This window comes from Perca flavescens, chromosome 2 (assembly GCF_004354835.1).
Source record: "Perca flavescens isolate YP-PL-M2 chromosome 2, PFLA_1.0, whole genome shotgun sequence".
In the NCBI taxonomy this organism is placed as follows: domain Eukaryota; kingdom Metazoa; phylum Chordata; class Actinopteri; order Perciformes; family Percidae; genus Perca; species Perca flavescens.
The window spans coordinates 29,193,182-29,206,563 of record NC_041332.1 but is presented as its reverse complement, the minus strand read 5'-3'; the positions used below and the strand labels follow the sequence as shown (position 1 = coordinate 29,206,563).

General features: G+C 40.1%; 1 long non-coding RNA gene across 1 annotated transcript in view; it reads left to right on the top strand.

Annotated features, from left to right (window-relative positions):
- Positions 1–1,767: 1,767 nt before the first annotated feature.
- LOC114571660 (uncharacterized) overlaps positions 1,768–13,382 on the top strand; it is an 88,392-nt gene continuing 76,777 nt past the window's right edge. Inside the window, exons 1-2 of the long non-coding RNA XR_003694697.1 lie at positions 1,768–2,020; positions 3,512–3,635. This is a non-coding gene — a long non-coding RNA (uncharacterized LOC114571660). The remainder of the gene's footprint in view (positions 2,021–3,511; positions 3,636–13,382) is intronic.

Here is a 13,382-nt window from a genome sequence, read left to right as displayed (position 1 = left end):
TATTTATTTTCTCCTTGTCTCCCCTCTGTCTCTCCCTCCAACTCCCACCCCTCTAGATTGTGAAGCCAAGCCTCTAGCAGTGTAGTGCTGAAGGTGTGTTTGTGCTGTTATGCCCTCTGGCTTGGCTGCCAGCTTACTCCCACTGATCTGAGCCAGAAGGCAGACTGCCGAGGAATACCGATCACCTTGCCCAGACCGAATCCTTTGAGCTCTCTCTGGCATCTTTCCCCCTTCTGCCAGTTTCCTCCTCTGCTCCTCTCTTCCCCCTTCTGAAGTTGACAACAAAGACATCCTCAGGGTCCTCCTTGATGTGAGACCCACTCTTGATCTTTTTTCCCTATGTTTTTGTACCTTATAGTTGCACTACTTTCATATTCCGCAAGCACGATATTTACACACTAGTAGACAGAGAAACAGGGGTCTTTTCATGTAGGAACCCCTGCCAACATGTTAATCACCTGAGGACCTGCAGTGGTTATGTTGGCCCGGCAGAGGCAGGACATTAGTGAGACACCTCTTTCCCTCTATTTGACCAAAGACTTAAGACACTTTGCAGATTATGCTATCTATCTATCTATCTATCTATCTATCTATCTATCTATCTATCTATCTATCTATCTATCTATCTATCTATCTATCTATCTATCAATCTCTTTGCTTTGGACTTCATAGGTCTGTCAGTACAAGAATCAGTGCACTGTCATTGGAGCCATGATATCCAATAAGACTTACTCCTCCGCATACATCCTCCTGCCTCCACTTCTCCTTACCCCACCCCGCCCCTCAAGCCTCCATCATCACCCCATCACCAACCCCCTGCTTCCATGAAGTGAAATCTCTGAAGAGCTAATTAGTGGTGGAATGGAGTCCAGGAACAGCCAACGGAGCTGAAGGAGGGAGATTGGCGCTGGTGCTGGCTTTATCAGTCAGGGCCTGACAGAGGGGTGACAGAGAGTGGAGGAAAAAACCATCGGCTCACAACTGACAGAGGCAATGAAGCGAGCCTCTGAGCCGGAGAGAAAGAGAGTGACAGACAGGCAGGCGAGGCGAAAAAAGCTGGCTTCTAGCAGCTGTCCTGTGGCCTGTAGGCAAACTGAACAGTCCCACTCACTGAGGCAAGTTTTCCCCTGCGCCTGCCAAAGTGTTGTGTTTGTTGACCATCCCATTTGATGTTGTGTTACCATAGTGCAGCTTGGCCTAACAGTTCAGAATCTTGACTCAATTCAATTTTAAAACACCTGTTTCACATTTAAACAACTGGACTATTCCCATGCTACAGTGTCTGTGCTAAACAAATACTATTACTAGTATATGACTAACATACTGTATGTTATTTACTTCAGTAAAAAGTGCATAAACACAAGGGGATGTTCTAAATATTACAAAAGTATGTAACTGCAATTGGAGTTTTGTAATGGTTTTCAATTTTTCCACACCAATAAGATTTTAATAGTCATGACAATAGTAATCATTTGTTTTACATTTTTAGCTAATCATCCTCATGGGCAAATTAGGTATTTTGGAGCTAGAACACTTATTCTGGTATGGTTGTGTATTACATTAGTGTATTAATAAAGTGAAAGCTAATTAAAACCTTATTTCAACTCTGTGAAATATCACAGACAATGTTTTGTTGTTGGAGGTGGGTGGGGTGAGTCTGAAAATGTACAGTAATATGTTAAACCAGTTTTAATCCATTTTTATTTGTATCATTAATATAGTAGTTGTATTTAATTTAGTTGAACTCAAACTAAATTGGGCCTATGCATATTATTACCTTTTAATGCTTGAGGATACGATTTTATTTATTTATTTACCCACACTCGGAAAGTTCATGCAGAAAACAGCCAAATAATACAAGAAGAAGAAGAAGAAGAGGAACAACAACAACAACAACAACAACAACAACGGTGGACAGGTGGGGAGGGAAAGGGTAAAACGTCAAGCTACAGGCAGTCAAAACAAGTGACCACAGAGATGTGACTGTCGCGGAGGGAGTCTTATGACGATGCACAAAAAGGTAAATACGCGCGTGTCGAGTTGATGTGAACAAAAAAGCTAATTTGCTGTTAGCTGTTTGCATTGTTTGCAGAACGTTAGCTTTTAATTTGTTAGCGGCATACCAACATGTCTTGTGTCAAAATTATAGTAGGCCTATTGTGTGTGTGTGTGTGTGTGTGTGTGTGTGTGTGTGTGTGTGTGTGTGTGTGTGCTTACAGTAATACTTGGCTAAGGGAACTAACTGTTACCGAAGATATTAAAAACGAGTAACGTTACCTGACGTTGTCGTCACTGCCGAACCGCTTCGAACAGGGTATGGTTGTGCTAGCATACTCAATATTTATTAATGGGGTTAGCAACTTAAGCTAACGTTACACATATAAGAGGTAGCTATACGTTCAGTTTAGTGTCCAAATTCCTTAATTATGAACCTGCTAAACCACCTGTTTAACAGGTGTTTGGGTTATTGTTATGGTTAGGGTTAGGGCAACCTGTCTTAAATAAGACCCTCATCATTTTGGACACTCAGTTTTTTGAAAATAATTTGGGATACTAAACTGCACGTATACCCATATAAGATAGCCTACGTCATAGCATTCCTTTCAGTAAACATGACTAAACTTTATGGATATGAGAAATAAAAAATGGCCAGAATTGTGTAGAAGAGCTATCGTTTGGTTAAACGCGTTAAAAGTTGGGAGCCCAAAAAGTCCACAAGATTTTTGCAGTGATAATGTTGTCGATGATGACTTTCATATTGAAAACTAACTCCAAACATGTTTTGAAAAAAATAACATTTGGATTTGTCAATGAAAATGCAGCACGGAGTTGGAAAACAGAGGCTACTGATGTTGAAGTTGAACAAACTGAACTAGTTGTTATTTAGTTGCTAAATGCTTCTGTCCATTGTCTTTATCTAAAGCCACAATATGGTCAAAGTAGGCAGAATGTAGTATTTGTTATAGAAGCCGATTAGGAAACAGAGGGGCCCCATTGTGTGCATTGAACCTGTACTCAAGGGAAAGTATATGGAGGAAAGGTGTCACTCAGTAACAACTCAATGTGTTGTAGATTTTTCTCTTTTAATACTTAAACGTGTAGTAGCATTCTTCTCTGGGTTGCTTCATACAGATATCAAAGTTCAGTGAAGTTTACATGGAGATACAGTACATGAAAAACATTACTTTAAGGCATGTAATCAATTAACTATGGGCAGTATAGATAGTCTAGTATATAGTCACATACATGTCCTTCCCTTACCTTACCATTGTATATCTTTAGCTCGCTATAGTTAAGACAAGTCAGGTGTTCAGAGGACCGAAACTGGCCCTACTTAATAACTAATTCATGAAAAAAAAATGAATTAACCTTTGTTGTTCATGGTCCAGATGCATTGTTTCTGCCTTTCAGTGTGTGCCACTAAATGGTGACGTTTCTGCAGGATGTCATGAATGTGTTGCAAAGCTGATTTAATTGAGTAAGAAGACTGACATTTGTGTTCATTAAACAGATAACCAAGAAGTTCTCCTTGGATCCTGGCGGGATTAGATATCTCCTACCATTTGTTGCCTAGTCTCCCATCTTCCCATTGCTCAAGCTGCCTACATCTCCTCGGCATAACCTTCCACCAACTTGTGAGTACTAACATGGTGCATGTGTTTAGTGTTTAAGGCACAAGTTTAGATTTATGTGGGGATGGTATGGATATTTTTCTACCAACTTTCAATAAACCTAAAATATCCCCACCAACATTTTAGCTTGTAATCAAAAAGGCTGTAACAGATTTGCATCATTTGATCACATCTCTACTGTTGTGAATGAGAACAGGCTTTTCACAGGCACCTTTCAGCTCCAGGGGCTAAGTGTTTAGTACCCAAAAAGATAGCATTTGGTGGGTGTATCACTTTACATGGGCTATAATCATCAACAATGGATCATGTGGCAACTAGTATGTGACAGTAGTCTCTCTTACCTGACTCTGCAGTTTCCCTCAGCTCTACAAAGTTTGTCAGTGTCTATTAACTCATTGGTCTGCCGGCTCCCATTTTACTGCTTTGGTTCACTCTTGCAGCGCTCACCTGTGATAACTGACGCTATGCTACCAGTCCAGCACCAAACGGCAGACCGACAAAGTCAGCAACCAGCTAGTGAACACGGTGGAGCATTTAGCAGATAAAGTCAGCTATTTCCAGAGTTGGTATTGGAATATTGGACTTCCAGTCTTCAGGTGGATATAAACCCAACTTTTAAATTAATGCTGAAGCTACTCCGTATCTCCAGTATTTGTAAATAAGCAACTGTTTGTTAGCATTGTATTTATAGCTTATTTCTGCTTCCCCAGAAGTAGCCAAAATAGTTTAAGTTAATAATAATAGTTATCTAATATAATAATCCAATAATAGTTATTAAATAGTACCAGCTAGATTGGGTTCTATCCTCCTGTACACAGTGCTGTGGTGCTAGCATGGCTTGGGTGTGGGGAAAGGTCAGGGATGTGGCATTACACTTTTATGATGATGATTTATTTATTTTGTCAAGTAAATCCAATCAGAATGCCTGGGAGCTAGCCAGATAGCAAACAGGGATAATTAGCATCACTGGGAGAGGTGGCGTCTCCTTGTACTCTGGCCTCCACTTGCTTTTATCTGTAGAAGAGGTGAGGTGGTGGAGAAGCTAAATATTGATGGAGCTGTCCATACTCTAGCTTTGTTAAGGGCTGTGTTTCCATGCTGGACTTTCTTATCACTTACACTAAGGATGACAAACTTCAATCATTTTTACATCTTTTTTTTTTCTCTCTAGCCAATAAGTTTAAGGTGTTTATTTTGTAGTTTGAGAACATTGTTGCTATATCAACAAAGTCAGGATGAACCTTCTACTCAGATAGCAATCCATTTCTGCTCCTCTGTAGGCATTTTCACTTGAGCTAATTAGTTTTTAGGCGCTGAATTTTTATCCTCATTTTAAATCAAGAATGTTATGCTGTGTCTGCTGAGGTTTACACCAGGGATTGTTACAGACATCCCTTGTGTGTTCAAACTCACCACCTCTGGAATGTCCCCTCTGTGATTCCTCACAAGAGTTGCATACTAATTAAATTGTGTTTTTATAGGATGTACTGATAATAAAAATGACTCGGGATGTAGAATTATCTGTCCAAATAACCCACCCTCAAGACACTTGTTACAATACTGTATACATAGATGTGCATTTGGAAGTTGTCAATGTACACAGTTTCTGGGCGCCTGGGTAGATCACCTGGTAGAGCGTCTGCCCATACATGTAACTCGTATGATAGATATGTCAAATTTTATCTAGTTTACGTGCCTTAGATTTAAAAGAAATCTGGGTATCCTGATCATAGTTCAGTAATACAATCATAATGCACTGTCTACTGCAGCAGGCAAAGCAATTGCATAATCTGTTTTGGTTACGGAGTGGTTTAGCTGATCTAGCAAGCATTCAGAATCGGACAGAGAACTATGTGAGTGTTTAGAAACGAGGGTGAAGAAGCAGAACATGTGTTGTGCTGATGTGCGTCACTTTGCTGTGCATCTGTGTTCCTTTTCATAACCGTCCTCTTGATTTCCATTTAGAATTTGCAGTAACGGGATTTTTACACTATTATCTCTTGTTGCTCTGTGTACAAAAAAAAAGTCTGATGTTTGGCCTGACAGTCTGAGGTTTGAATTGAGAAGGAGTTTGGGTGTGAATGACGCTCGGATATGATGCAGTACTGTATTGGATATAACTGATATGCTTCTTGGCATTGCAGCTACATCATGCAGAGGCCTGATGTGCTTTATGAACAGTACCCATTATGATATACTGTATGTTCTCTCTCATTGTGATGCAGTATTCTCATGGATGCTAATCATAATGCCTATTAGACCCTAAAGGCATTACTAAAGGCAATAAGAGCAGTAATATTGATTAGAGATTGTCTCCTGAGTGATAGAGGTCAATTTGAATCGCTGAAGACTCTTAACCTCTATTTGGATTATTACTGCTTGCAACTGAAAAAGACCAACACAAAAAGGATAGCAGATATAAGAGGACAAACTGGGGAACTGTTTCGTCCTCCAAATAATGATTGATGGCTGTCCAAATTAGAACAACTGGCAAGTGAAATTCAGTCCTTTATTCTGGCTATGGTGAATGGTATTGTCCTGTTTTTGTGCTTTAGTTTTGCTCAAGACATTCTGTGTATACCTTGGGGTGTGCTGAATAATTAATAGTGCCCTAATGACAACTGTAGTCCTAGATATAAGAATGACCTTAAAAACATTGATCTTTTTTTTTGACGTTGCATATCACTTTGAACTATAAATCTATTTACATTTGACCCTGGCAGACTGATCTATAGCCAGCGTTTAAGTTTGAAATCTGGTAAACTGGTAACGCAGTGTATCACAGTTGAGCCTCTTTCTTTTGTTTCTGTAATGTATAGCTCCATTAATCAATATTTTTTGTATATAATTACTTCATGTAATGCAAAAGGGTTTGCTCTTAGTGACGAACCGACTCTGCAGGTCTACAGTATGGACGTTTTTAGCCTCTTGTAGTTCATAGTTTTGTTTGTGCACATTCACTCTATGGTTCAGTCTCACAGTTTGCTGTGGGTCAAGAGCTTACCTTGGTTTTAGTTACTAGGGCTGTCAAAATTGGCAAAAAAAATTACATTTGAATATTCCTTTAAAAAAACGTTTGAATATGAAATATACATTTTTGTGCGTTATGCCCACAAGAGGGCAAACCAATATAATGAGGGACATATCTAAGTAAATTTAACATGAACATGTGTTTTCTATTTCAACATGTCAGGGATCTCTGTGATTGCTGGTCCCTGTTAGCATAGAAATCTAGACGCACCCTAGCGGCAGCAAATGTAATTTGCAGCCAGGATCAGTCTAGCAGCTCTCCGTCTAAACAACAAGGACAGAAGAGTTGCGACGGTTCCGTGTGAATTCCCTGCTACTTGAAAACAAAGAAGATGGCTGCTGCTGCTGCGACTCTGGAAGACTTGGAGTTAAGCACTGAAGTCATTCTTAAAAAAAGGAAGATGTGTTCGGAGTTTTGCCGACCGGATACGGCAAAAGTTTAATCTGTCAACTAGCGTTGCTCTGGTTGGTTGTAGCGCTATCCTATTGCTTGCAGTAAGAATTTGAAAGACAACCGTTTATCCCGCTCCTCGGATTGAGCCCTGCCAATGGTGAGTTCCCAGACCCAACATCTTGATGTGGGTCTGGCTTGTCAGGTTAGGTCCCTGTATAATACAATTTAAAAGGTTATATTCTGGAGTGACATTAAAACTAACCAATCATATTCCACCTCAGTTAGGGAGGTGATAGATTTTCCAACATGCGAACAGCAAATGCAGCAGCAGCAGCTACAACTGAGAAAAGTGAGGATATTGTTGCTAGCTTATTGGTATGACTGAGCTTAAATAAATAAACATGTAATAATGAAAAATTTGAGATAGTTGGCTGGTAAAATTTTGGAGATAACTTGTGGATTTAGTTGGTAGGATGATAAAGCAGCAGAAGAATGGATAGATCCTTAGCCCAATGGTCATGGTTTACCTCTGAAGTTGGTGGTGACCAAAGCGGAGGTAATATTGCTTTGTGTCTGCTGGATCTATAAGGACAAAGTTGTGTCAACAACATCTGGTTTCAGTTGAACATTCTGTTGCTATTGGTACAGTTCCATAGCAGTTACATTACATTGTTACACCCATGGTTCCACCCACATAAATGAGACATGCATGGTGAGAAGATTAATTATTGTAATGTGGAGATTATTGCAAGAGAAAAGTATATGTATACGCCTATGTAAGTGGCCTGAAGTTTATACTTGTGCGTTGGTGTGTTTGTCGATCTCTTTAGGAGAATAGCAGGGCAGGCATATGTGTGTGCGTGGGGAGTGTGTGGTAGAGTGAGTGAGAGAGTGACTGTGATTAGCTTTGGCGCGAGTAGAGACTCTAGAGTCATAGTGAGAGTAACAAAGTGTCTCCCCTGTGCTTTCTGACCACAGACGGAAATCTGGGGGGGGGTGTAAACTATTTAAAAACTATTTAAAAAACATGTGCTATAACAGTGTTACTCGCATGGCTCCCATTATCCTCCATGACACGCTCTCTTCCACTTTGCTTGACAACTCTTCTCCAAAACAAACAGCTCTGAGATAACAGAGCTCAGCCCATAGCTTCACTCAAAGCAGATATGCGTGAAATAAAAACAGGACACGTAATTTCACTGTGTGTATTGTTTAACTACGCTAACTAACCGTAATAGCATGTAATGATGGAAAAAAAAACAGACACCGGCTGTGTCTCAAAGATTGGGCAACAGCCGGGATGTTGAGAATCCATTCGCGAGAGGTGATGGATAGTTCCAGTCACTTCGTCATGTATTCACTTCGTTGAAACAAGAGAAGAAAGCCTCACTGATGTGAAGAACAGGACAGAGATCCATAAATGCTCTCTGCCTGCCATATACCAACGCTCCGGTAAGTCCACCCACCCCGTCTTCTGCCCGGGCATGCCCCAGCTGCCCGCACATTTGTTGACAAACTCCCACAAACAATGACGCATGCGATGGTGAAATGGCGATTTATCCCTTTAAATGTGAATAATCAACATATTGCTCCTCATAACCACTGAAAACTTTCAAAAAATCAAACCCAAAGTCCAATTATTATGGACGGTATCTGACATTAAGCGTTTCTTCTTCACATTTTCAGCAGGGCAGCAGAGTGGCTGTGGGTGAACTGTCCACGGTTCTCATGGGGTTTATAAGTCCTAACGTGAAAAAGCTTAATGTGGTTTAATGTACCTAAACAACGATCAGTGATCACCAAATTTCTCTCTCATATTGCCCTTCATCACCATTGAAAACTGTCAAAAAATGTAACCCAAAGTCCAATTATTATGGACGTTATCTGACATTAAGCGTTTCTGCTTCATTAGATTTAGATCATTCACTTTTCTTTTTTTTTACGACGTAGTTAAGGTTGCCTTAACTGCATAGTGCTGCGGGAAACCCTGGGATAGACCAATCGGCCATGGCCCGATTATTGGTCCTGTTTTTTTGCAGTTTGCAGATTATCTGTATTTTTGTTTTATTTGCCTGATAAGTGATTTAAAGTTAATGAATTAAAAGTGCGCTACTTTGGCTGCGCTACAGCTCTGTGTCTGTCCCTCTGCTTCGGTTTCACTCACCACTGACTCTGACTTTATGTCCCGCCCACAACACTATCTGACTATCTTTTACTGTGTAAAACAACATTTTACAAAGTTTTTTATTGGGGTTTGTAACATTTCAAAATCTTAATTTTGACTTAAAGATTTTTATTTTCACTGTAAATGCATATCGGTTCCAAATAACGGTAATCTCCACATACCTACGTACGTACCCATAGCGTCGATTTAATGCAGAAGCAGAAATCGACCTTAGAAACTAACAAACACTGACATGTTCATGTCATGTTCATCTGCTGTAAATTATTGCCAAATGATATACTCTACACTTTCATGTGAAGTTATTATGTCAAATATGTCACAGAAAAAGTCCTCAGAAAATGTCATATTTTGTAAATAATTAGTAGGCTTTTGTACCACAGTTTATAGGGACGGTGATGATCAATTTCTTCATGCTACAGAGTTCTTTGGCTTTTTCCTGTTCTGCTGCCAAAAACATCTACACATCTGCTGAGCCAGACAAACTTCTATTGGAAAGATGCGTGCAATACTGGTTCAAAAAGTGAATGTACAAACGTTATCATTATGTTTTATGTCTAAGTATGATGTAGTTTGGTTGTATTTATATTACAGCTCTGCTGTACGGTATAGCATACTTACAGTTTCTGTGAAAGATTTGGAGGAAGCTACAGGCAGATGTCTGTTGCTTTGCCTCGCTCTAAGTGAAGGTGACAGCATTCAAACAGTGACAGGCTTCCCTTTGACTGAATGAACATTTCTGGAGGCACCCTGCAAGGCTTTTTTTGGTTTGCGAGGACCTATCATCAAGGGAACCTGCATGACGAAAATAAAAGTGGCTTTTTTTTCTGCCTTTCTTTTTTCACGTGCTGCCAACAGCACCACATCAACAAACTCCCTTCAACGGCCTTTTCTGGCCATGCTTTAATAGGCATGGTGAAAACTGGCTGTTGAAGGAAGTGTATATTGATATGATAAAACTTATTTCATCCTGAAAGTGCAGAGTCTATTGATTTTAGAAAGTTGTACTACATAAAAATAACATACGCTATATTGAAATAAATATGAAAGCTTGCAGATGAGGAGGTACGCTAAGTTTTGAGTGTTTTTATTCATCCTTGGATCAGTGATTATTCACAGTCGATACTTCAAAAATGACTTCAAATTCATTGAATGCTAAATATATACAGGTTGGGAAAAGCATGTAGAGCACTGTGAAGGTTTTTAAAGGTTTACTTGGCAAATGTAATAGATAAGAGATGTCAGTTTCACAGTTTATAAGCTCCCTGGGCCCCTAGAGGGCTGCCTTAGCCTCTGGCCATTCTTCCCTTACCTTAGGCATCATCTGGAAAAAAAACTGATGCTTCGAGTCATTCTGCATCCCTGCATCTGTCTGAAAATAATTGGTCAGGAACCTCCTCTCCAAAAAGGAGCAATGAAAGAGTAATAGCTTGCAGCACATGTCTGACAGATCACATTTGAAACTGAAAATGTATAGCCCTACACTATGTGAACTACTAACCTCATACCTAGTTTAAACAAAGTTTCCTGTACTTTATCAACACTCCTGAGGAGAGAAATGTGGGGCCAATATATAACATACTAAGCTTTGCAGTGGGGCTTCTCATGGACAATTTAGGAAAGCCGATGGGTCTACAATGTTATGGATTGACACAGTTGTTTTATTATTATTGCTGCAACAGCCACTAATTAGATAAATAACCATAAGGGGTGTCAAATGATTAAAATATTTTAATCTATCTGTTTTAAATGTACTTTAAAAGGGATACTTTTTTAATTCTCAAGTGCTATTTGAGACTTAATGTACTCCGGTGGTAACATGCAAATAACTTTAGTCTCTGGAAAGGCTTTGAAACTCAGCTTGTCATTCAAAACATCCTTTTCTTTATCCATTTCTGCTTAAGGTTTATTTATTTTTTGGGTCTGGAGCTGCTTTTTAATGATCATTGATTTAGTTAAAATGTAAGTAATAAAGACTATTACTCAGAATGGGTAGTCTCTCTTTAGATGAAGCGTGTGGCTGATAAAAGAACCTTTTATTTGTGATTCAGGATAACGTTTAACCTCTGAAGTCATACAGGGTGTGGCGTACACTACATCCATCGCAGTCACCGTCTTTATCTTGGCATCTCTGTGTTGGGTGACGGCATCACGGAGGGCTCTCTCCCTTCAGCACATTGCGGGTCTCCTCGTAGATCAGACCGGAGATGCGTTCTCTCTGTTGAGGCGAGCCAGACGATGGTCAAATCATGTGCGTTATTCGTGTCAATAAAAAAAGAGTGGCATTAAAAAGAATCAAAAAGTTTGACAGCCCTAACCATTCATGTTAAAGGTCCCATGGCATGAACATTTCACTTTATGAGGTTTTTTTAACATTAATATGCGTTCCCCCAGCCTGCCTATGGTCCCCCATTGGCTAGAAATGGCAATAGGTGTAACCCGAGCCCTGGGTATCCTGCTCTGCCTTTGAGAAAAAGAAAGCTCAGATGGGCCGATCTGGAATCTTGCTCCTTATGAGGTCATAAGGAGTCATAAGAATTTCGGGAGAGAGACTTCAGATACAGTATTAGGGGACCACTAAGGTCTATATAAAAGCATCCAAAGAGCACCATGTCATGGGACCTTTAAAATGAAACAGCGTTAAGCCTAAGTTACAGTTTCAAAAGCTAAAGTGTGTAGTTTCTGTCTCCCCCACGGGGAATTTTAAGTAATAAAGACAACAAAACTGACACAAGCCTTACGTGATCGCGCACGCGCCCCCACCCCTCCGCCACGCAGTTGCTTTAGCCACGGAAGACACGGAGGATTCAAGCTTCTGCGCGCCAAAATCACCGGACCACACAATCTTCTGAACATAGCCATACCGAGAAATACAGAGAGAGAGTTGTTTGGAGCTGATAGTCTTGATTAGCTTTGTAGCAATTCATTTGGCAATGGCTTGAATTTAACGGACGTTTATTATTATCAAAAAGTTACGCAGTAGAATATGTTTAATTACTTCAAGAGCTGATTTTTGCTAACTTCCTGTCCGTTCTCACTAACTTCCTCCTTTGGGGTACCTCTGGTCCGCTACAGTAGGTGACTCCTGGACCACACACACACACACACACACACACACACACACACACACACACACACACACACACACACACACACAAAGGTGAAAACTGTTAGAAAAATTTCTCTAGGAGTCAGTGTCAGAATCAAACAGGCAGGTATTCTAGCAGTTAACCGGTACATGAAAACAACTCATACAGTGTCTCTCATCAAATGCTCAAAGGCTTGAGTGCTTGACTCCCAGGTACTGCCATGCACAATCATGACCTCACAGAGACAATGTTTTACTGTCCACACTATATTTTTTCAACAAAACAATACTGTCTTTGAAGTAGAGAGCTCTTTAAAAATACAGTATTTTTGCTAAAATAGTAATACATTCTTCTTGAGTGACGGTTATAACTAAGTCCTAGTTAGTCATGGCAAACTAAAATTGTAGATTGGGAAACTTTGTAACTCATTGACATATACTATTTCAATAAATAATCACACTCTCTTGGGCTGCAATTATAACTTATGAGTGTCTGTGTGTCTGTCATCATGGCAAAATGTAGTCCTGGAGACACCTATTGCAGTGGTAACTACCACTGAGTATTTTGGTAGGTGTTTATATTTGTTTGTCTGTCTTTGGCCAAATTTTGTCACTGCGATAATGTCCCAACCATGTCACAAACCTTTATAGGTGTGTAGTTGAGATCAAAATGAAGGCAGAGTTTGAAGATGGGTGTGGTCCGAGAAAGGACTTTTTTTTTCTTTCTAGCACCTTTGTTTTGTCCTCTCTTTTCTTCCGCAATCTTTATTCGCGTGTATATTTGGTGATATAATCTGTTCCCTGGAGGGCTAGAATAGGTATGGTTAGCTTTGCCTGTTCCGCCATCGTCAGTCACGCTGTAGCTCTGCTGCCGGAGGCGTGAACGCGCAGAGAGGACCATGTCTTTGTAGTGCTCTCTCTCCTGATAAAGTGGGAACGGGATATCAGAAAACTGGTTTACTCTGTTTACTGCACAGCAGATACACTGGGAGACTCATGTTACTGAGCAAACGCTCTATTTCAGTGATGGCTGTTGGAATGTAGAGCTATTTATCA